The sequence below is a fragment of the Heterocephalus glaber genome, unplaced genomic scaffold (genome assembly GCF_053883595.1).
Source record: "Heterocephalus glaber isolate CG9 unplaced genomic scaffold, H.glaber_assembly_v1.0 deba00001504, whole genome shotgun sequence".
Classification (NCBI taxonomy): domain Eukaryota; kingdom Metazoa; phylum Chordata; class Mammalia; order Rodentia; family Bathyergidae; genus Heterocephalus; species Heterocephalus glaber.
Genome location: NW_028258324.1, coordinates 1,989,418 through 2,014,772, shown reverse-complemented (window position 1 = coordinate 2,014,772; position 25,355 = coordinate 1,989,418). Strand labels below are relative to the sequence as shown.

Below are 25,355 nucleotides of genomic sequence, written 5' to 3'. Positions count from 1 at the left end.
ATTGCCATTACTCTTTAAACTCATCAAGGAAATTGAAAGGGAAGCAAGGCTTCCAAATTCATTCCTGGAAGCGAGTGTGACTTTGATTCCAAAACCAGAGAGAGACCCAAACCAAAAAGAGAACTAGAGACCAATCTCCCTAATGAACATAGATACAAAAATCCTCAACAAGATACTGGCAAACAGAATACAGAATGTCATCAAGTAGATCATACACCCTGACCAAGTTGGATTTATCCGAGGGATGCAAGGATGTTTCAATATTCATAAGTCAATAAATGTAATACACTATATTAACAGAGTCAAGGACAAAACCATATGATCAATTCAATAGATGCAGAAAAGGCATTTGACAAAATCCAACACCCATTCATGATAAAAACACTACAGAATATTGGAATAGAAGGTCTTTATCTCAACCTGATTAAGGCTATCTATGAAAAACCAACAGCCAACATCATACTAAGTGGTCAAAAACTGAAAACTTTCATGGTAAAATCAGGAACAAGACAAAGATGCCCATTATCACCACTCCTGTTCAATATTGTTCTGGAAATGTTAGCCACAGGAATTTGAAAAGAGAAAGAAATAAAAGGAATAAAGAGAGGAAAGGAAGAAGTGAAACTCATTATTTACTGATGATGGCGGTCTGAGAATAGACCTAAGACTTTGGCATTGGGTAGAAGAAAATGGCCTGAACCAAGCAAACTGCTCGAAAGTCCACTGGTGGGAAAGCCCCCTGAAAATAGCTGGCCAGTAAAGCTGCCAAGAAAAGCACTTCCTCTACTGACAGGGTGAAGAAACCTCATTAGGTGAAGAAACCTCATAGGGCCTGTACTGTGGCAATTAGAGAGATTCGTTGTTACCAGAAACCCACTTAGCTTCTCATTTGGAAGCTGCCTTTCCAGAGATTGGTGGGAGATTGCCCAGGATTTCAAAACTGACTTGAGATTTCAGAGTTCAGCCATTGGTGACTTCAGGAGGCTAATGAAGCATACCTGGTGGGCTTACTTAAAGATACTAATCTGTGTGCCATCCATGTTAAGAGCGTCACCATCATGCCCAAAGACATCCAATTGGCCAGCCGGATATGGGGAGAGAGAACTTAAGTGAAGACAATTTTTATGGCATTTATTTTATGGCATAATAAATTCTGTAAAATACTTTGGTTTAATTTGTGGCTTTTTGGGTAAGAAATTGTTTATAATATGTTGCATTTGTACTTAAGTCATTCCATCTTTCACTTAGGATGAATGTGAAAAGTGACTGTTCACAGACCTCAGTGATGGGAGCACTGTTGCTCAGGAGTGACAAGTTGCTAATGTGCAGAAGGGATGGGTGGTATTTCTTGCTTCTCATGATGCATGGCTCTGTATGTTAATGACTTGTTGGATAGCTATTAAGGTACTAGAATTGATAAATGTGTACAGGGTTCTTTTGCAATAAAACTGGTTATGACTTGATCCAAGTGTTTAACAATTAGGGCTGTTAAATCTCACCATATATCACTGTGATAGAATGTGGGCTTTTTCAAGGGTGAAGATACAAGTCTTAACCACAGTGTAACTAAGTTTCCTTAAAAAAAAGTAAACCTGGCAGCTATAGAATACACTGTGTACATTTATAATAGCTATTTTATATATTGTAGTGTCAATTTTTTTTTTGGCGCAGGAAATTGAATTCATGACCTTGCACTTGCCAGGCAGGTGTGGCACCACTGAGCTACATTCCTGACCCTCAACATTTTTAAATTAAATGTTTTACATTCACAGAGTACTGTGGTTTTCTTTGTATAAATCTTTCACTTTCTTCATTGTGTTAATTCTTAGATATTTCATTTCTTGAAACTACTGCGAATGTCATTATTTTTATAATTTCTTTCTCATCCCATTCATGGTTGGTATACACAAATGCTAAGGATTTTTGTTTGTTGATCTTCTATCCTGCTACATTAATGAAGTTGATTATTAATTCTACGAGTTTCTTGGTGGAGTCCTTTGGGTCTTCTATGTAGAGTATCATGTCATCTGCAAATAATGATAATTTGAGTTCATCTTTTCTTACGTGTATCCATTTTATTTCTTTCTCTTGACTAATTCCTTTGGCTAATGTTTCAAGTACTATGTTGAATAGAAGAGGTGATAGTGGACATTCTTATCTTCTTCCTGTTATTAGGTGGAATGCTTTTAGTTTTTCCCCATTTAGTGGGATACTGGGTATTGGTTTATAATAAATACCTTTATCATATTCAGGTATAGTCCTTCTATATGTGTTTTCTTTAGGGTATTTGTCATGAAGCAGTGTTGGATTTTGTCAAAGATCTTTTCTGTGTCTATTAATATGATCATGTGGTTTTTGACCTTGCTTCTGTTTATGTGATGTATTACATTTATATATAGCAGTTTTGGAAGTATGGCCATTTTCACTATGTTGACTATTCCTACCCAGGAGCAAGGGATGTCTTTCCATTTTCTGATACCCTCTTCAATCCCTCTTCTGAGTGCTGTAGTTTTCAGAGAAGAGGTCTTTGATTTGTTTTGTTAGGTTGATTCCTAGATATTTCAACTTTTTGGATGCTGTTGTGAAAAGAATTGATCACCGTATTTCTCTCAGTGAGTCTGTTTTTTGTGTACAGAAAAGCTATAAAGTTTTGTGTGTTGACTTTGTATATGTGCTGTCGAAGCGAGCACTGTGTGTTGACTTTGTATCCAGCTACTTTACTGAATTTGGTTATTAAGTCTACAAGACTTTTGGTGGCATTCTTAGGGTCTTCTATATATAGTATCATGTCATTTGCAAATAATGACAATTTGACTTTTTTGTTTCCTATCTTTATTCCTTTTATTTCTTTCTCTTGTCTAATTGCTGCAGCTAATCTTTCCAAAACTATATTGAACAGGAGTGGTGATAGTGGACATCCTTGTCTTCTTCCTGATTTTAGTGTGAAGGATTTCAGTTTTTTACTATTTAGTATGATATTGGTTGTTGGTTTTTCATAGATGGATTTTATCAGATTGAGGTAGAGTCCATCTATTCTAATTTTTTTGTAGGGTTTTCATCATAAATGTATGTTGGATTTTTGTCAAATGCTTTTTCTGTCTCTATTGAAATGATGATATGGTTTTTGTCCTTGGTTTTATTAATATAGTGTATTACATTGATTGATTTGCATATGTTGAACCATCCCTGCATCCCTGGGATGAATCCCCTTTGCTCAGGGTGTACAATCTTCTTGATGATCTGTATTCTATTTGCCAGTATCTTATTAAGGATTTTTGCATCAATGTTCAGTAGTGAGATTGGACTACAGTTCTCTTTTTCCTTTGGGTCTTTCTCTGCTTTGGGGATCAAGGTGATGCTTGCTTCCAGGAATGAATTTGGGAGTATTGCTTCCCTTTCAATTTCATTGAAGAATTTAAACAGTAGTGCCAGTAGTTCCTCTCTAAATGTCTTGTAGAATTCAGCAGTGAAGCCATCAGGACTCGGGCTTTTCTTAGTTGGTAAGTTTTTAATTACATTTTCAATTTCATGATTGATATTGGGTTGTTTAGAATTTTTAGGTCTTCTTCATTCAAGTTTGGTAATTCACACGTATCTAGGAATCTGTCCATTTCTTGTTTTCCATCTTATTGGCATATAGGTTCTGGAAGTAGGTATTGATGATCCTCTGGATTTCTGCTGGGTCTGTTGTAATTTCACCCTTTTCATTCCTAATTTCATGGGTTTGGGTCTTTTCTTTCCCTTTTTTTTGATAAGGTTGGCTAGGGGTTTGTCAATTTTGTTGATTCTTTCAAAGAACTCTTGGCTTCATTGATTTTTTTGTATTGTTCTCTTAGTCTCCATTGCATTGATTTCTGCTCTGATCTTTATAATTTCCTCTCTTGTATGAGCTTTGGGCTTATCCTGCTCTTCTTTTTCTAAAAGCTTAAGGTTCAGCATCAGGTTGTGTAATTGAACTCACTCTGTTTTTGTAATATAAGTATTCATTGCTATGAATTTCCCTCATATGACTGCTTTTATTGTGTCCCATAGATTCCGATATGTTGTGTGGGCATTGTCATTTAGTTGTAGGAACTGTCTGATTTTTTTAATTTCCTCTGTGACCCACTGGTTATATAGAAGTGTGTTGTGCAGTTTTCATGTGTTTATGAAATTCTTGAAGTTTATTTTGCTATTGATCTCCAATTTCATCACACTATGGTGTGACAATATACAGGGGATAACTTCAATTCCTTTGCACTTAAACATGTTCTATGAGTGTGTATGTGGTCTATTTTAGAGAATGACCCATGTGCAGCTAAAAAGAATGTGTATTCTGATTTTGTGGGGTGGAACACTCTGTAAACATCTGTTAAGATCATTTGTCCAAGAGTTTGATTGAGTTCTAGTATTTTGTTGGTTTTTTTTCATCTAGTTGATCTATCTATTTGTGAGAGTGGGGTATTAAGGTCCCGCACTACTACTGTATTAGTGCTTATATGATTTTTCATGTCCATTAGTATTTGTTTTAGATAGTTGGGCACACTAGTGTTTGGTGTATATATATTAATGATTGTCTTCTCTTCTTCTTGGATTGTTCCCTTTACAAGGATGTAGTGTCCTTCTTTGTCTCTCTTAATCAGTGTTGGTTTGAAATCCACTTGATCTGCAAAGAGAATAGCTAGTCTTGCTTTATTTTTTCTAGTTCCTGTCACAAGGAGTATTGTTTTCCACCCTTTAACTTTCAGTCTGTGAGTTTCTTTTTGAATTAAGTGTGTTTCTTGTATGCAGCATATTGCTGGATCTTGCTTCTTGACCCATTCTGCCAGTCTATTTCTTTTGACTAGTGAACTGAGACCATTAACATTGATGGTTATAATTGATATGTATTGACTTAACCTTGTTATGACGTTTTCTTTTTGTTGGATTCTCCCCCTTTGCGTTTAATTTTTTGGAATGCTGTTTTGGTATTTGTGAAGTTCCTAAAGTGCTCTTTGTCATGATAGTATCTTATTTCTCCATCAATTTTGAAAGATAGTTTTGCAGGGTACATCAGTCTAGGTTGGAAGTTGTTTTCTTGTAAGGCTTTAAATATGTTGTTCCATGCTCTTCTTGCTTTGTGGGTTTGTGCTGAAAATTGTGGTGTGGGATTTCTGTTGTATGTGATTTGTTTCTTTTCTCTAACTGCTTGTAGAATTTTGTTCTTCTTTTTGGTTTCTGGAATTTTAACTATTATATGCCTATGGATAGATTTTTCTTTTTTAATCACAGCTAGTTGGAGTCCTGTATGCCTCACTCATATGTATGTCAAGTTCTTTCCCCCTATTTGGGAAGTTTTCTGCCATTACTCCTGTGAACAGTTTTTTAATGTCATCTGCACTCTCTCCTGTTTCTTCCTTGACTCTAATCAGTCTTATGTTATTCTTCTTTGCATGGTCTAGCAGCTGCTGAATTGATTTCTTGTGGTCCCTTACTATTCTTAAGAAATTTTTCTCTTCCTGGTCACTAATTGCAATCCTATCTTCTATATCGGAAATTCTATTCCTGCATTGGGTCATTCTGCTGTGTAAACTTTCAATGGAGTTTTTAATCTCCTGGAAATCTGTTTGCATCTGTTTTATGGATTCCATTTGTTTCCTACGTTGGAATTCCATCATGTTCCTCAGCTCCTGTATTTTTTTTATCTGTATCTCCTCTAGATTTATCAATTATGTCTGTACTATGGGCACAATCTCTGCTGTTATCTGAGAAATTATATCTGTTTTCATTTTTTCCAGGTCCCCTTTCATTGCCAGTTCAGGGAGTGTAGGTGGTTGAGTATCAGACTGTTCCATCTCATTGCCGTTTTGGGTTCCCTTAGGTGATCTGGAAGTCTAGTTTTGGGACTTATTTATGTGTCTTCTCATTTCAACAGATGCAGCCTGTTGTGTCTTTGTTTAGGTGACTGTTTGCTTACCCAGTGGTCTTGAATTTTCAGCAAGCCACTGAGCAGCCTTTACTCTGCTGCTTACCAGTACACCAATTCCTGGGTTCAGAGTGGTGGCCCTCTAGATCCCTGTTGTCTGGGAGGGCTTCTCACTGGAGACTGAGCACACTTGGGATGTTATCTAGGCATGCCTCTTCCTGGGGCCCCTATGTAGCTATTGTCTTTGAGGGTCTTTGGTTGGGGGCTGTGCACTCCAGTTTCTGTTGTCTGCACAGGCTTTGGCTAGGGTGTCCTCACACTTATCAATGTTATTAGGGCAAGCCTCTGGGTATTGGTTGTGTCCCTGTACACCCTTTCTCCAGGTGGGTCCCTGGCTGTGGCTGATGGTATGGCAAGCCTTTGGCTGAAGCCTGTGTGCCCATGCAGTCCCTTCTGGGTGGGCCTGTGGCTTGGGTGGGTGTGCCCGAGCATCTGGGACCAGGGTGGAGCCCTGGCTGGGATCCACCCACAGCCATGCTGATCTGGGCTGCACAGCTGCTCCCCAGGGTCTGCCTGCACTTAGGGATGGAATGGTGGGCCTCTGGAGGGAGCCTGCCTGTTTGTGCAGCTCCTCTCTGGGCAGGGTCCTGGCCTGGGGCATGTGCCTAATCCTCTGGTATTGGGGTGGACCCCCAGCTGGGATCTTCCTGCAGCTGCACTGGTCTGGGCCACACAGCTACTCCCTGAGATCTGCTCACACTCACTGATGGAATGGTGGGCCTCCAGCAGGAGCCCGCATGCCTGTGCAGCTCCTCTCTGGGCAGACTCCTTGATCATCGGATTTTTGTCATGGCTCTGTCAATATGATGTATTACATATACTGATTTGCATATCTTGAACCATCCCTGTAACCTTGTGATGAACCCTATTTGGTCAGGGTGTATAAACTCCTTGATGATTTTCTGCATTCTGTTTCCAAGTATCTTATTGAGGGTCTATGCTCATTAGGGAGACAGACCCGTGGTTCTCTTTTTTTTTTGGTTGAAACCTCTGGTTTTTTAAATCAGGGTAATGCTTGGTTCCAGGAATGAATTTGGGAGTATTGCTTCCCTTTCAATTTCATTAAAGAGTTTGAAAAGTAGCAGAATTAGGTATTCTCTAAAGTTCTTATAGAATTCAGCAGTGAATTCATCAGGGCCTGGGGTTTTCTCTGTGAGTAGGTTTTTAATTACATCTTCAATTTCATTGACTGATACTGGTTTATTTAGAATTTTTATATCTTCTTGATTTAGGTTTGGTAATTCATATGTATCTAAGAATCTGTCCATTTCTTCTGTGTTTTCCATCATATTAGAATACAGTATCTCAAGGTAGGTATTGATGATCTTCTGGATTTCTGCAGGAGCTGTTGTGATTTCATCCTTTTCTTTCCCAATTGCATGGATTTGAGTCTTTTCTTTCCTGTTTTGGATAAGATTGGGTAAGGGTTTGTCAGTTTTACTTACCCTTTCAAAGAACCAACTCTTGGATTCATTGATTCTTTGAACTGATTTCTTAGTCTCCATTGTATTAATTTTTGCTCTGGTCTTTAAAATTTTCTCCCTTGTATGAGCTTTGAGTCTGGCTTGTTCTTCCATTTTAGAAGCTGGAGGTTCAACATTGCATTATTTGTTTAAGCTTCCTCTGTTTTTCTGATATGAGAATTTAATGTTATAAATTTCTCTCATAGGACTGCTTTCATTATGTCCCACCCATATTTCAGTATATTGTATTGGCATTTTCATTTAATTGTAGAAACTGTCTAATTTCTTGTTTAATTTCATCTATGACCCATTAGTTGTTCAGGAGGGTGTTATTTAATTTTCATGTGTTTATGAATTTCTTGTGGTTTCTTTTGCCATTACTTTCCAATTTCACTGCACTATGGTCTGATAATATGCATGAATAATTTCAATTCCTTTGCATTTACTCAAGCATGTTCTATGAGATAGCATATGGTTTATTTTGGAGAAGGTCCCATGTGCAGCTGAGAAGAATGTGTATTCTTATGTTGTGGGGTGGAACACTCTGTAGACATCTACCAAGTCCATTTATTCAAAAGTTTGGTTCAGCTCTGATATTTCTTTGCTGATTTTCTGTCTAATTGATCTGTCTATTTGTGACAGTAGGGTATTTAGGTCCCCCATTACAAATGTATTAGTGCTTATTTGATTTTTCACATCCATTAATATTTGTTTTATATAGTTGGGTGTACCAGTATTTGGTGCATATATGTTTATGATTGTTATCTCTTTCTCTTAGATTGTTTCCTTTACAAGCATATAGTGACCTTCTCTGTCTCTCTTAGTTTGTCTTGGTTTGAAATCCATTTTGTCTGAAATTAGAATAAGTATCCCTTCTTTTGTCCTGGTTCTTGTCACATGGAATATTGTTTTCTATGCTTTGAGTTTCAGTCTATGAATTTGTTTTTGAATTAAATATGTTTCTTCTATTCAACATATAGTTGGATTTTGCCTCTTTATCCATTCTGCCAGTCTGTTTCTTTTGAATGATGAATTGACACCATTACATTTATGGTCATAACTGAAATGTATTGACTTATCTTTGTTATATTATTTTCCTGTTGTTGGCTCACTTGTTTTCTCCCTGTGTTTAATATCTTGCCTTGCCTGTTGGATTCATTCTACTGGGGTTCATGGAGTTATAATCCTCATTATCTCTTTCTAGAATATCCTTCAGAATATTTTGGAGTGCTGGTTTGGTGTTCATGGATTTCATCTGCTGCTCTTTGTCATGTAAGTATCTCATTTCTCCAACAATTTTGAAAGATAGTTTTGCAGGATACATCAATCTGGGTTGGCAGTAGTTTTCTTTTAGGGCTTGAAATAATTCACTCCAAGCTCTCTTTCATTTGAGGCTTTGCATTGAGAAGTTTGCCATGATTCTGTTGGGCTTTCCTTTATATGTGCTTTGTTTCTTTCCTCTAATAGCATTTTTTTGGAAACTAAATACATTTTAATAGAAAACAAAATACAAAACAATTTTTCAGGAAACAGAAATATTTAATCCTTTCCCCATACATTAGAACTTGCTTTAACCTCAGGGCACAGTTGACATGTGCATGTGCACTCAGGATTCACCTCATGATGCGCTCACTGCAGGAGAGAGAACAGAAATGCTAACCTCTGGTTAATGGTCACTCTGAAATCCAATACTAATTCTATCTTGGGACTTACTCCAAATTATTCTTTTTTTTTTTTTTTTGGTACTGGGAATTGAGCTCAGACTTGTCCTTGTCAGGCAGATGCTGTGCTGCTGAGCTACATTCCCAGCCCTCCAAATTATTAACCATAATCTTTTTTTTTTTTTTTTTTTGGTGGTACTGGGGATTCAACCCAGGGCCTCCCACATGCTAGGCAAATGCGCTACCACTAAGCTGCAGCCCCTCCTACCATAATCTTTCTTTTTAGGGGAGAGAATTATTGCTAGAAGTGCAGCCAAGAAAGAATCTTTCCCACCATAATTGCAAGAGAGCCCAGTGTTCTCAGTCAACTCACCCTCTGACTTCCATAAACATGCTGTTTGGTGTGCTCAACGTGCACCCAAGATTTCCCTTTCTCCTGATACACTGTGCCACCAAAATCTCTGAATTCCCTGAAGCTCAAAATTCCAAGTATCACAGCCAGTGCCAGGAGTCAAACCTGAAGATAAAGGCAGAGATGTTCCCCTCTGCCAGTGCTAGGCTTCCTCTTTGCAATAATAATCATCATCACAATAACAATAATAAAAAATCCTGGTTCTACCATTCAGGAAAAGGATTATCCCTCCCTTTGCCAGTTCTGTCCCCTCTTCCCTCCTCAAGGGTGGCTCAACTGAGGATGTCTAGGGGTGCTGTGGAGGCCACTTGGCAACTGCCCTCAGTAAGCATGCTGGCAGGAGGACAAGAGGAAAATGGGAAGGTGCTTGCACGTGGGGTCCCAAGGGTCCTCTGGGAACATGCCACTGACCTCGGAGCACCCTAGTGCTCATCTTGAGTCCAGGAATCATTGAGCCATGCCCTGGCCCTGACTGAGTTCCATGACAATGAGGCTGCATTGGGGGAGGGCTCTTTCACAGTCTGTCAGTAACTTGCTCACTATGTCCACGTCCATGTCCATGCTGCAGCCAGAGGTCTCTCACCACAGCCCAGTCCATTCCAGCCAAGGTAAGAATCAATGTTCCTGATTCTCCTTTGTGATCCCAGTCACAACAAGCAGGTTGCAGGCCATGAACTGCATGCTCAGGACACTGCTCATCTGCCCAGTGTAGACACCTACGAGCTCACTGGAGGAGCCATCTGCAGGTGCACTACAGCATGTGTTCCGGAGGTCCCAGACACACACTGAGTTGTCCATGGAGGCAGAGGCCACTAGGCCACTGTCAGGGCTGAAGGCGAGGCTGGTGATGCTGTCTGTGTGGCCTCTCAGCTCTTTAAAAAGGGTCCTGGAGGCCAGGTCCCACGGTTTTAACCACTTGTCCTCACCAGCAGATGCCAAATACTTCCCGTTGGGAGAGAAAGCCAGAGAGAGTACAGGGCCATGGTGTCCTGTGAAGAGCCTCACTGAGTTCCCCTGCTGGGTGCTCCACAGCTGGACAGTCTTGTCGGTTGAGCCCGTGGCTAAGTAGTTAGAGTTAGGGTGGAATCTGACACAGTTCACATCTGCCAGGTGTCCTGCATATATCCTCAGTGGGTACGTCCGATTGAAGGACCACAGCCTGGCAGTGCAGTCATAGGACCCACTGGCAAAGTACAGGCTGTACGGGCTGATGTCCAGGTCCCACACGGGGTAGGCATGTCCTTGGTACAGCACAGTGTTGGTGAAACTCCCCAGATCCCAGTACCGGATGGACATGTCTTCAGAACAAGACAGCAACCCTGAGCTGTCCGCGAGGAAATGTGTGCTGTACACTGGTCCACAGTGTCCCTGCAGGATCTTCATTTCTGTGCCTGCACTGTCCTCATCCTCCTCTTCCTCCAGAGTGTCACAAGCCAAGTGGATATGTGATGTGTCTACAAGGTGGGGCTCTGATTTCAACTTCTTGGACCACAGACTCCAGGGTTTTATACAGGAGTTGTCAAACCCAGCAGCTAGCAGCTTGCTACTGGGGGCAATTTCTGCAGTGTTCTGCAGCTGCTCCCTGTTGTAGAAGGTGTAGAAGCAGATGGTGGGGGGGGCATCCTTGACACATTTGATGCTGTCTTGTAAGACCTCCAGTGCAGCCTCATTCTGCAGAATGGGGCTGGGCACTTCCAGGGGCTCCAGGCCACTGCTCTCACTGCGGGAGGAGCCACCACTGGCATAGAGTTGGTAGTCTGTTCTCTTGGCAGGCTGCACATCCAGGTGGATATGTAAGGTGAGGACCTTGCACAGGGCAGTGTTGTTGTCACTTTGGAGGTAGCGGATCAGGTAGTTGTAGCTGTCTTCCTGGAGATGGACCATGTACCTGTTATCTAGGAATGCATGAAGATGGAAATTGGACAGGATGTCCTGGATGGTCTGAGTTGTCTGCAGCTGCTCAATAACATCCTTCTGGCTTGCATTCTGCAGAAACATTCCATGGAAGTGGCTATAGAAACTTTCCACTGTGCTTTTTGGGCTGCTCTGGACCAGGCTGAGATGGAGGTAGACAAACAGTAGGTAGAGAAGAGGCATAACTTCATGGCTGTACTGGGAATTAGAATCAGTGAGAAAATTCTGCAGTCATCCAAACTGTACTTCGTATTGCTGGGGTTCTGCCTGGCAAGGGGCTGCAGACACTATGTTGGCACTACCAGATTCTGACTGGACTGTGAGGCTGGCTGCCATCTCCTCAGGAGTCTGAGACAGACACAGGCCTTGCTTCAGTGGGCCATCTGAATCCATGTACTGCCGGCGCTTGAGGTAGCAGGACACTGCCATCTAGACGTGCTCGGTGCGCACCCGTTTCATGACCTTTCATAGTCAGTCTCTGCTCAGACTGACAGTCACACACTTGAACTAGAAGCCGTGCTGTTTCCCATGGTGCCTGAACATCCCGGGCGGTTCCCGCTCCCGCCGCCGCCCGCTGCAGGGCCTTGCTCCACTGCTGCTAGCCAGGCCTCTGCGCCCCTCGCCCTGCTGCACCAGTGGCTCTGGGCGGTGGCCCCATGACCGCCTGATGGAGGGGCGCACCAGCTGGGCCACAGATGCTGGCGCTGCGGCCTCCTCTAATAGCTTTTAATATTCTTGTGTTGGATTTCTGGAATCTGCGTGTGTGTGTGTGTGTGTGTGTGTCTGTAACTGGGGATCGAACTCAGGACCTTGTGCTTGCCAGGCAGGTGCTAGTGCCACTGAGCTAAACCTGCAGCCCAGGATTTCTGGAATCTTGACTCTTATATGCCAAGGTGTTAAGTTTTTTTGATCATAGCCAATTGGTGTTCTAAATGCCCCACTCATCTGTATGTGAAATTCTTTTTCCCTATTTGGGGAAGTTTTCGGCCATTGCTTTTGTGAACTGTTTTTTTAAAAATGTCATTTGTGCTTTCTCCTGCTTTTTCATTGACTCTAATCAATCTTATTTTATTCTTCTTTGCATCATGTAGAATCTGTTGGATTCATTTCTCATGGTCCTTTACTGTTTTTAAGAGATCTGTCTTTCATGATTGCTAACTGCAATCCAGTCTTCCATATCTGATATTCTGTTCTCACATTGGCTCATTCTGCTGTGTATACTTTTGATGGAATTTTAAATCTCCTGGATATTTGCTTGAATCTGTTTTGTGGATTCCATTTCTTTCCTGTGCTGGGAGTTCATGGTTTCCATTATTTTCCTTAGCACCTTTATTTTTAAAAATCTGTATCTGTTCTAGAGTCACTAAGCATGTCTTTCAGTGTGGTCACCATCTCTGCAGTTAGCTAAGAAATTATTTCTGATTTGATTTTTTCTAGATCCTCTTTCACCTACTTTGCTACTTTCACTGTTACCACTTCAGAGGGTTCAGGTGGGTGGCTTTCAGATTGTTCCAACTCATTGCCCCCTGAGCTTGCCTTTGGTGTTGTCTCATTTTTTATTTTTGTTTGTTTTTAGTTTAATTCTTGGGTTGATGCCAGTAAATTGCTTACGGTGAGTAGCTTTATTTTTTCTTCAGTACCAGGCCTCAAACTCAGGACCTTGTGCTTGTGAGGCAGGCACGGTGCCATGGAGCTAAATCTCCAGCCCTATGGTAAGTGGCTTTATTGCTAGTATTTAGAACGCTTAGGAGATGACTACTTCTTAGAGGTGTCTTCCAGGTATAGCTAGTTTTGGTTTTTGACTTTGTTGCAAGATTGTACCTCTTCAATGTATTGGGGATGAGAAGTTGATGCATACTTGGCCCAGCCCCTGGTTTTTTGGCATTGGCCTATAGTAATTTTTATAACCCTTAGGCAATCTCAGTCTTGGTATGCCAGGAAGAACAATTGATTAGAACAATTATGTCACCTTGGCTAAAGTAGTACAATTAGCAATACCAATAGCATCAAACACATCCTAGAAAATGATGAACTGTTCTAACTATTAATTTGCCATCTTTCACTGTATGAACTAGATTTGTGATTATATATTAAAATCTAAGCCAATCCAGAAAATTGTATGCATTAAACAAGCTCTCAATATAGCAATTTTACCCTCAGGGGAGAAAATTTAAAAGGAGCTGGGAGGGGGAAGATAGAGAAACACAAGATGAAGAGGAGATCAGAAACAAGGCTAGAGGACAAAGGAAGATCACATAAACTCTGGGAAACTGGTGAAGAAGATAGGAGGGAAAGAGAGAAGGGAAAAAATAAAAAGCAGAACAGAACAAAACAAGAAAAACAAGAATACCTAGAAACCATGTTCACATTCATATAAAAATAAGAGCAATCAAGAAAACAAAACAAAACAAAAACAAGAAAAGAGAGAAATTTAAAAAAAGAAGAAAAGAAAAAAATATCCACTTCAAGGCATGCCTCTGATGTTACCGATAGACAATGTGGGCAGGGTACAGATCTGAGTTGATTAATCCTAGCAAGCCAGTGTAGCTTTTCAGTAGGGAAGTGGATAATCTCAGCAAGCCGGCACCTTTAGTTCCGCTGAAGTTCAAGCTGGTTTCTGGCTGTGAGGCTGGAATTAGATCTGTGGAGCTTGCAACAGTCTGTGCACCACCTGTTGGCTCAAACTTGGCTCCCTCCTGCTTGAACTCAGTCCCCTGACCTCCTCCCATGTTTAACTCCAACACTGACACTGGGAGCTACTAAATAAAAATGGCCCAGAGTGGTTGAGTTCTGAGTTCAGTTGGCTCCTCTCCAAGATGGCCACTGGATGATCAATCTCCTCTGGGGACAATCAAACCCCAACAACTCACCAACCACTGCAGTCTACTGCATCTACTACTCTTCTCCACTCGTAGATTTCCCTATGGAGGTCTCTGGGGTCACCAGTAGTCCCAGTAAGTCTGCAAGCTTGAGCTATCCTTCTTATACAGTGAGTCCAGGCTCAGAGAGAAGGTGCCATTTACAACTTTCTTCTTCTTTGTTGGAGATTCTCTATTTGCTCCTCTCATGGGCTTCAGTTCTTGCTTCAGATCCTTCCTGGGTCCCAGGGACTCGCTTCACTCTTTCTTCTCTTCCTTGCTTTGCTTTATTCTAGGGCCTGGACACCAAAATTTGGAGAGCCCCTCTCTCTGCAGCTCACCACTCTGCCATCTTCCTGGAAGCCTTCTCAATTCCACAAGAAATTTAGAGAAGATCTAATGCTACTACTCCTCAAATTCTTTAATGAAATTGAAAGGAAAACAATACTCCCAAAGAATTACCCTGGGCAGACGAAGCTTCCAGAAAAATGTGCCGTGGCTCGTGGTGTAGAGGAGGCTTCTGGGTTAGTGTGCCATGGCTCCCAGCATGGGGAAGGCTTCCAGGTCAGCATGTCATGGCTCCCGGTGTAGGGGAGGCTTCTGGGAGGGGGTGCCACAGCTCCCAGCACAGAGGAGGCTTCTAGATTGGTGTGCCATGGGTTCCAGTACAGAGTGGGCTTCCGGGTCAGGATGCCGCAGCTCCCAGCACAGAGGAGGTGAGCCGTGTGGGTGCTAGCAGTACCCTCCTACCCCCCAACGCCCCAACCCCCCACCAGTTGAAATGAGAAGAGAAGTAAACAAGCCTCAGAACCAGACTTCCAGATCACCTACAGCAACCCCAAAGGGAAATGAGATGGTACACTCTGATACTCAACCACTTGGACTCCCTGAACTAGCAATAAAAGAGGATCTGGAAAAAATGAAATCAGAAATAATTTCTCACATAACAGCAGAAATTGTGCCCATAGTGCAAGACATGATTAATAAATCTAGAGAGGACACAGATAAAAAAGTAGAGGAGCTGAGAAAAATGATGGAATCCCAACATAGGAAACAAATGGAATCCATGAAATAGATGCAAACAGATTTTGAGGAGATTAAAAACTCCATTGAAAGTCTATACAGCAGAATGAGCCAATATGAATACAAAATTTTAGATATAGAAGATAAGATTGCAATTAGTGATCAGGAAAAGAAAAATTGCTTCAAAATTGTAAGGGACCATGAGAAATCAATCCAGTAACTGCTAGATGATGCAAAGAAGAATAACACAAGACTGATTGGAGTTAATGAAGTAACAGGAGAGAGTGCAGATGACATAAAAAATCTCTTCACAGAAATAATGGCAGAAAACTTCCCAACCAGGGGAAAAGAACTTGACATACAGATAAGTGAGGCATATAGGACTCCAAATAGCCTTGATCAAAAAAAAAATCTACATATAGGCATATAATTGTTAAGATTCCAGAAACCCAACAGAAGAACAAAGTTCTACAGGCAGTTAGAGAAAAGAAATGAATCACATACAAAGGAAAGCCCATCAGAATCACAGCAGACTTCTCAATGCAAACTCTCAAGGCAAGAAGAGGTTGGAGTGATGTATTTCAAGCCCTAAAGGAAAACAACCTCCAACCCAGATTGATGTATCCTGCAAAGCTATCTTTCAAAATTGATGGAGAAATAAGATACTTTCATGACAAAAAGCACCTTAGGAACTTCATGAATACCAAACCAGCACTCTAAAAATTTTTAGAAAAAAATCCTAGAAAAAGATAATGAAGATCACAACCCCAGGAAGCCCAGCAGAATGAATCCACTGGGCACGACAAGAAATTAAATGCAAAAGGGGAGAATCCAACAAAAAGACAAAATCATGACAATGATAACTCAATACATATCAGTTATATCCATCAATGTTAATGGTCTCAACTCACCAATAAAAAGAATTAGACTGCCAGAATGGGTCAAGAAGCAAGATCCAACAATATGCTGCATACAAGAATCACACTTAATTCAAAAAGAAACTCCTAGACTGAAAATTAAAGGGTGGAAAACAATACTCTATGTGACAGGAACCCAAAAGAAAGCAGGAGTAGCTATCCTTTTTGCAGATCAAGTAGATTTCAAACCCACACTAATTAAGAGACACAAAGAAGGACACTACATCCTTGTAAAGGGAACAATCCAAGAGGAAGAGATGACAATCATAAATGTCTATGCACCAAACAGTAGTGCACCCAAGTATATAAAACCAATACTAATGGATGTGAAAAATCATGTAAGCACTAATACAATAGTAGTGGGGGACCGCAATACCGCATTGGCACAAATAGATAGATGAACTAGACAAAAAACAAGCAACGAAATACTAGAACTCAATCAAACTCTTGAACAAATGAACTTCACAGATGTTTACAGTGTGTTCCACCCCACTAAATCAGACTACACATTCTTTTCAGCTGCACACGGGTCATTCTCCAAAATAGACTACATACTCGCTCATAGAACATATTTAGGTGTGCAAAGGAATTGAAGTTATCCCCTGTATATTATCAGACAATAGTGTGATGAAATTGGAGATCAACAGCAAAAGAAACTGCAAAAATTTCATAAACACATGGAAATTGAACAACACACTTCTGAATAACCAGTGGGTCACAGAGGAAATTAAAGAAGAAATCAGACAGTTCCTTCAATTAAATGACAATGACAATACAACATATAGGAATCTATGGGCCAAAATGAAAGCAGTCTTATGAGGGAAATTCATAGCAGTGAATGGTCATATTAGGAAAACAGTGAGCCCAATTCCACAACCTGATGCTGAACCTCAAGCTTCTAGAAAAAGAAGAGCAGGACAAACCCAAAGCTCATACAAGGGAGGAAATTATAAAGATCAGAGGAGAAATCAATGTAATGGAGACTAAGAGAATGATACAAAAATCAATGAAGCCAAGAGTTAGTTCTTTGAAAGAATGAACAAAATTGACAAACCCCTAGCCAACCTTTTCAGAAAAAGGAAAGAAAAGGCCCAAATCCATGCAATTAGGAATGAAAAGGGTGAAATTACAGTAGACCCAGGCAGAAATCCAGAGGATTATCAATATACCTACTTCCAGAACCTATACACCAATAAGATGGAAAACACAGAAGAAATGGACAGATTCCTAGACATGTATGAATTACCAAAGTTGAATGAAGAAGACCTAAAAATTTGAAATAACCCAATATCAATCAAAGAAATTGATAACATAATCAAAAACTTACCAACTAAGAAAAGCCTGGGTCCTGAAGGCTTCACTCCTGAATTCTACAAGACATTTAGAGAGGAACTACTGCCACTACTGTTTCAACTCTTCAATGAAATTGAAAGGGAAGCAATACTCCTGAATTCATTCCTGGAAGCAAGCACCACCTTGATCCCCAAAGCAGAGAAAGACTGAACCGAAAAAGACAACCATAGGCCAATCTCACTAATGAATATAGATGCAAAAATCCTTAATAAGATACTAACAAATAGAATGCAGAGATCATCAAGAAGATCAAACACATTGACCAAGTGGGATTCATCCCAGGGATGCAGGGATGGTTCAACATACACAAATCAATCAATGTAATACATTATATCAACAGAGCCAAGGACAAAAATCATATGATCATCTCAAGAGATGCAGAAAAAGCATTTGACAAAATCCAACATGCATTTATGATAAAAACCCTACAAAAAATTGGAATAGACTGTCTCTACCTCAATCTGATAAAATCCATCTATGAAAAACCAACAGCCAATATCATACTAAATGGTCAAAAACCAAAATCCTTCACACTAAAATCAGGAACAAGAGAAGGATGTCCACTATGAACACTCCTGTTCAATATAGTTTTGGAAACATTAGCCATGGCAATTAGACAAGAGAAAGAAATAAAAGTAATAAAAAACATGAAATGAAGGAGTCAAACTGTCATTATTTGCAGATGAAATGATACTTTATATGGAAGACCCCAAGAACGCCATGAAAAGTCTTCTAGACTTAATAACCAAATTCAGTCAAGTAGCTGGATACAAGGTCAACACACAAAAATCAATAGCTTTCCTCTACATGAACAACAGACTCACTGAGAGAGAAAGAGAGCAAACAATTCCTTTCACAATAGCATCCAAAAAACTGAAATACCTAGGAATAAACCTAACAAAAGAAATAAAAGACCTCTTCTCTGAAAACTATAGCACTTTGAATAGAGAGATTGAAGAGGATATTAGAAAATGGACAGGCATTCCTTGCTCCTTGGTAGGAAAGATCAACATAGTGAAAATGGCCATACTTCCACAAATGCTATATAGATTCAATGCAATCCCAATTCAAATCCCAGCAACATACTTCATGGACCTTGAGAAAATAATCTAAAAATTCATTTGGATCAAGAAGAGACCCAGAATAGCAAAAGCAATTCTAGATAACAGAGACATGGCAGGGCAACAGGCAACCCCCCAACTTGAAACTATACTACAAAGCTACTGTGATAAAAACAGCATGGTACTGGCAAAGAAACAGACCTGAGGACCAGTGGAACAGATTAGAAGATGCAGAAACAATGCCAGACACATTCAGCCATCTCATCTTTGACAAAGGAGCCAAACACCCTCACTGGAGGAAAGATAGACTATTTAATAAATGGTGCTGGAGAAATTGGGTTTCAACTTGCCAAAGACTAAAACTAGACCTATATCTCTCACCATTCACTCAACTAAAATCTAAATGGATTAAAGATCTAAATATTAAAACAGAAACACTGAACTGGCTGGAACAGAGGTTAGGTAGAACTCTTGAAGACATAGGCATAGGAAAAGATTTTATGAACAAAACCTCAGTTGCCTGTGAACTAGCACAAAGAATCAACAAGTGGGATCTCTTCTTTCTAAAAAGCTTCTGCACAACAAGAGAAACCACCAGCAGTGTGAAGAGACAACCCACAATGTGGGAAAAAATTTTCACCAGCTGTTCCTCAGACAAAAGTATACTACCTCAAATCTATAAAGAACTTTAAAAAAAATCAGATCTCCCATATTTAAAGGCCCATTCCAAAACTAGGTATCTGAAATGAACAGACATTTCTCACACAAAGAAGTTGAAATGGAAAAGAAACATATGATAAAATGTTCAACATCACTGGTCATTCGAGAAATGCAAATGAAAACAATGCTGAGATTCCTCCTCACCCCAGAAAGAATGGCTGCTATCAGGAAATCAACCAATAACAAATGCTGGTGGGGCTGTTGGGAAAGAGGATCCCTGCTCCACTGCTGGTGGGAGTGTAGACTGGTGCAACCACTGTGGAAATCACTATGGAGATACCTCAAAGAACTAGGACTGGAAGTCCCATTTGACCCAGCTATTCCCTTGCTGGGTATCTTCCCAAAAGAATTAAAAGAATCACACCACAGTGATATATGTGCACCCATGTTCATAGCAGCACAGTTTGTAATAGCTAAAACTTGGAAACAGCCCAAATGCCCATCAACTGGAGACTGGATAAAGAAAATGTGTTTTTAAAAATAAAATGGAGTACTATCAGCCATGAAAAATGAGAAATTAGAGACATTTATTGCTAAATGGATGTACATTGAGGCAATACTCTTAAGTGAAATAAATAAGACACTCATGTGTAAATCCTGAATAGTTTCTCTAGTGTGAGAAACTGAAAGTATAAATAAGGACTAAAAGGTATAATAAATAATGTGAAATAGGAAGAAAAGGGGCAAAGGGGAAGGGGAAGTGGGAGAGGTAGTGGAAAGGAAAGAAGGGAATGGAATTAATAAGAGAAAATGAAAAAAGGAAACAAAGTCATTGCAAATAGTGAGGGATGGAGGGGTTGAAGGGAGCGTATGGGAAGGCAGAAAAAATAAGAACCAAGAGAGATTATGTAAAGGTGCAAATTTCCAATGATGAATGTCATTATATTGTATACCTAAAATGTACCAATAAAAGGATATACAGTTAAAACAACAACAACAACAACAAAAACAATCAAAAGGAAAAACAAAGAATTACCCTGATAGTAAAACCAGAAAACTACAGGTCAAAAAAGAAAACTAAAAACAAACATACAAACAAACAACTACAGATCTATCTCCCTAATAAAGATTGATGCAAAAATCCTCAATAAGATACTGGCAAACAGAATGCAGAAAATCATCAGGAAGATTATATACCCTGACCAAGTAGGATTCATCTCAGAGATGCAGGGATACTTCAACATACACAAATCAATAAATGAAATATACCATATTAACAGAACCAAGGACAGTAACCACATGATCTCAATAGACACAGAAAAATCATATGAGAAAGTCCAACACTCATCCATCATAAATACCCCATTAAAAACTGGAATAGAATGTCATCTCAATCTGATAAAAACCATCTATGACAAAGCAATAGCCAACATCATACTAAATGGTCAAAAACTGAAAGCTTTCACTTCAAAATCAGGAACAAGGCAAGTATGCCCAGTATCACCACTCAGTGTACTTCTGGAAACAGTACTAGAACAATTAAACAAGAGAAAGGAGTAAAAAGAATAAGGATAGGAAAGGAAGAAGTTAAATTATCAATGGGCTGGGGATTTAGCTCAGTGGTTTCACTGCCTGCTGCACAAGCACAAGGACCCGAGTTAGATCAACAGTACAAAAAAAAATATCATTATTTGTAGATGACATGATTCCCTACATAGAAGACCCCAAAAACTCCATCAAAAGACCCCTAGATTTATTAACCAAATTCAGAAGTATAGCAGGATACAAAGTCAACACTCAAAAGTCAATAGCATTCTTGTACACAAATAACAAACTCACTGAGGTAGCAATTAGGGAAATTACACCTTTCACAATAGCATTAAGAAAAATAAAATACTTAGGAATCATTCTAATGAAAGAATTAAAAGACCTTTACATTGAAAACAACAGTACTCTGAAAAAGAATATCAAAGTGTATATCAGAAAATGGAAATGTATTCCAATGTAGTGAACCAATACAATGAAAATGGCCACATGTCCAAAACTTTTATAAGATCTAATGCAACCTCATTTAAAATAGCAATAGCATATCTCACAGGACTAGAAAGAACTATCCCAAAATTCATTTGGAACCAGAAGAGAGTTGGATAACAAAGGCAATTCTAGGCAGCAAAGGCAAGGCAGGGGCCATCACAATCTCTGACTTGAAATTATACTACAAAGCTACTATGATAAAAACAGCATGATATTAGTAAAAAAAAAACCCCAAAAAACAAAAACAAACAAACAAAAAAACCCAGAACAGACCAGAGGATCAATTGAATAGATTAGAAGATGCAGAAACAACTCCAAACTCACTCAACCACCTTATCTTTGACAAAGAGCCCAAACACTTTCACTGGAAGAAAAAGCCTCTTCGATAAATGGTGTTGGGAAAACTGGCTTTCCACATGCTGAAGATCAAATCTAAACCCATGTATCTCATCATTCACTAAATTGATATTGATGTGGATCAAAGATTTGTATATTAAAACAGAAACACTTAATCTTCTGGAACATAAAATATGTAAAACTCTTGAAGACATAGGCATAGGCAAAGACTTTATGAACAAAACACCTATAGCACAGGAAATATTATAAATAACTGGGATCTCATCAAATTAAAAAAGTTTTTGCACAGTAAAAGAAAGCACCACATGAGTAGACAATGTACTGCATGGGCAAAAATTTCACCAGCTATTCCTCAGACAAGGAAATAATATCTAGACTATATAAAGAACTCCAAAACACCAGACTCCCCAAATTTCAAGACCCAGTCCAAAAGTGGGCATCTGAAATGAATAGAAACTTCTCAGATGAAGTACAAACAGCAAATAAATATGTGAAAAAAAATGTTCAGCACCACTGGTCTTTCAAGAAATGCAAATTAAAACAATGTTGAGATTCCATCTCACTCCAGAAAGAATAGCTACCGCCAAGAAATCAACCAATAGCACAAGGTCCTGAGTTTGATCCCCAGTACCAAAAAAAAAAAGAAAGAAAGAAATCAACCAATAACAAATGCTGGCAAGGCTGTGGGGATAAAGGTACCCTTCTCCAATGTGGATGGGAGTGTAAATTGTGCAACCAATATGGAAATTAGTATGAAGATTCCTAAAAAAACTGAAACTAGAGGTTCTATTTGACCTGACTATTCCTTTTCTTCCTGTCTTCTCAAGTTAAAAGCATCATACCCCAGCGATATGTGCATAACCATGTTTATAGCAGCCCAATTTGTAATAGTTGAGTCTTGGAAATGGCTCAGATGACCCTCAAGGGATGAATTGATAAAGAAAATGTGGTTTTTATGTATAATGGAGGACTACTCTGCCATAAAGAAGGATAAACTTGAGGCATTTTTAGGTAAATGAATGCACTTTTAAATCAGACACACGTTTAAACATCACATTGTTTCTCTTGTCTGAGAACTTAATGTGCAAATAAGGACTAAAATGGATGATAGATATTCAGAAGTAGGAAGAAAATGTTCAAATGGGAAGGGGAATAAGGTGGAGGAGGAGTATGGAAGGAATGAAAAAGGGAAAAAAGAACAGAAAGAAAAAATAGAAACAAAGTTTTGTAAATAAAAAGGGGAAGAAGGGTTGGGGGAGGGAAGGGGGAAAAAGAAGAAATAAGATATTTCATGTATAGGTATAAGTTCCCTATGATGAATGTGATCATTATGCTTATCAAAAGTGTACCAATACAATTAATTTTTTAAAAAGAAAAATTAATTATCAAAAAATCTATGGATATATTGTGTTGTATGATAAATGGACCAACTTTAAATTTTTTCTACATAGATATTCATTTAACCCATCAACATTAAAAAAATAAATGATGTAAGGAAAAACACATATATATTGTCTACCTTGTCAGCAGATGTATGTATACATCTCATTCCATCTTTATACCTCTGTTAATTATGAATGCTTATTTTTAATTTGGAAATGAGTGAAATGGTAATCTAGGACCTAAGCATGCTGCTCACTATTGACAGTTATTGATCTAAGACTCATAGTATTGAGGTCAGCTTATTGCTTTCTAGATGTTGCCTCAATTCCAAAGATCACCTTTTCTTGAGCAAATGCTATACAAGAAGTTAAGTAAAAATGTCAGATAAACTATGAGATGATATCATATCAGCAGCCGGCATTAACACAATATTAACAGAAAATTTGAAGCATAACACAGAGGCTAATTTCAGGGCTTCTAAATAAGATTGGACTCAGAATAAAATCCTCAAAGGAGTCAAATGAAAATTTGGAAAGGTCAGTCCCAGGCCAGAATGTATACACTTTGACACGGGAGCCCTAGGATCTGTTTGGAAAGCAAAGCGTGAGATATTTGAGTAGTAAACTTCTATATCTCAAACAAAAATGTCACACTGCCCATCTCAATGCACTGAGAGGAGAAAATGGCCTGAAAGGGAGTTTGCCATCAAGTACCCAGGCAGGTGGAAGTGGAAGGGAAAGATGTGGTGCTTGACCATTAAATTTATTGTTCTTCTGACTCAATATTTTTAAAGTTGCAGGCAGAGTTAATTCTGAGGAACTTGGTGAATTTTCTATAATCAAAATAGAACCTAATGTAAAATAATACATCAGAGAGTATCACACTTGTAAAGTTTCCTTTACCTTTTTTTGGTACCAGGTGTCGAACTCAGGACCCTGTGCTTGCGAGGCAGGCATGGTGCCACTGAGCTAAATCCCTGGCCCTACTTTTTGTTTTTCAAGAGTGTGTGATTATATATTGGGATGTAATATAAAATGTATTCCTTACCATGAGCTAAATTCTAAAAATATCTGTAAAACTATCTCATTCACTTACTCTTCTTACCTATGAAATGTCTTCAGCAAGTAGGATCTTAACTATAATTAACATCACAAACATCTGTCTGTTAGAAGAGGACATACTAGTCTTAATAAGTTTCATTTCTTCCTGTGCCTGTTTGTTTGCTGTTCTTTTGTGTAACCTGCTCTACAGTTGCTCCCTACTCTAAAAATGTAGGCCTGGAATCTCAGTACACGTATGCCCATTTACATTATTCAAATAGAATTGTCAGGAGTGAAATTACCATGAATAAAATTTGACAAATGAAGTAAACGATAGAAGAGACTCAGGTACCTGAGAGAGCATGGACAACTAGGCCCAATTCATATGTACAATAATTGTGCTTGTTCTCAGGATAATTGGAGCTTTCCATTTTCCTAATTCCAGAGTTCTTTCTTCCAACCCTGTTCACCGTGGCCTTCTTCAGGAGTCCTTTTAGGTTCCCTCCTGCTTTGGACACTCATATGTAGTTTGCATAAGGCTGGATGGCAGAAATTGGTCTTGCATTAGGACCTCTCAGCAGCCATTCATTGCCTGTGCACCACCTTTTCCTTCTCATGTTTGGGATCATAGACTCTCTCGAAACTGCTTTGTCTTCACCCTCAGTTATTCCTCCTACTCCTATATATACATATATATATATTTTTTGGGGGGTACCGGGGATTGAACTCTGGACCTTGCACTTGTGAGGCACGCAGCGGAAACACTGGGCTAAATCCCTAGCTCTACTCCTATGATATTGTCCTTAGGCTAGTGACAGATGATTTTTCATTTATAGTTTCTAAAATACTAAGTTATTTCTACAAAAGGAAATGAGTTTACACACTTCTCTGAGTGCATTATTATAGTACTGTATAAAATGTTCTCTTTCCAATTTAATGAATATGTGGCTTTATTTGTCACAGATATTTTTACCACCTGTTTAAAAACTTGGGAAGGGTTTATCAGTTTGCTTTGAGAATGCAGATGTTGAAGGGTCCTGAATTTATTTTTCTTTCTTTCAAATCCCTGCTATTTCTGTGAAAATAAACCCAGAACAGCCTTCTGGAGGATAAGTTATCATTGGGAAGAGAATCAAGGAACCCTGGTTGACAGCCAGCTCACCCTCTGAAGCTGAGTTCTTTGCCTGTCATCAGCTAACCACATGCATAAAAAGCCCAAGGGAGCCCAGCCTAAATTGCTCACTGGCTCATTAATGAGCTAATAAAACTTGGATG

The 25,355-nt window shown here is 39.3% G+C and overlaps 1 long non-coding RNA gene and 1 pseudogene across 2 annotated transcripts in view; both read right to left on the bottom strand.

Annotated features, from left to right (window-relative positions):
- Positions 1-25,355, bottom strand: part of LOC110348637 (uncharacterized) — a 110,023-nt gene that overhangs the window by 81,579 nt on the left and 3,089 nt on the right. The window lies entirely within an intron of this gene.
- Positions 497-11,805, bottom strand: LOC147825199 (TAF5-like RNA polymerase II p300/CBP-associated factor-associated factor 65 kDa subunit 5L pseudogene; annotated as a pseudogene). Its single transcript, XR_015440794.1, has one exon. The product of XR_015440794.1 is annotated as a TAF5-like RNA polymerase II p300/CBP-associated factor-associated factor 65 kDa subunit 5L pseudogene (transcript).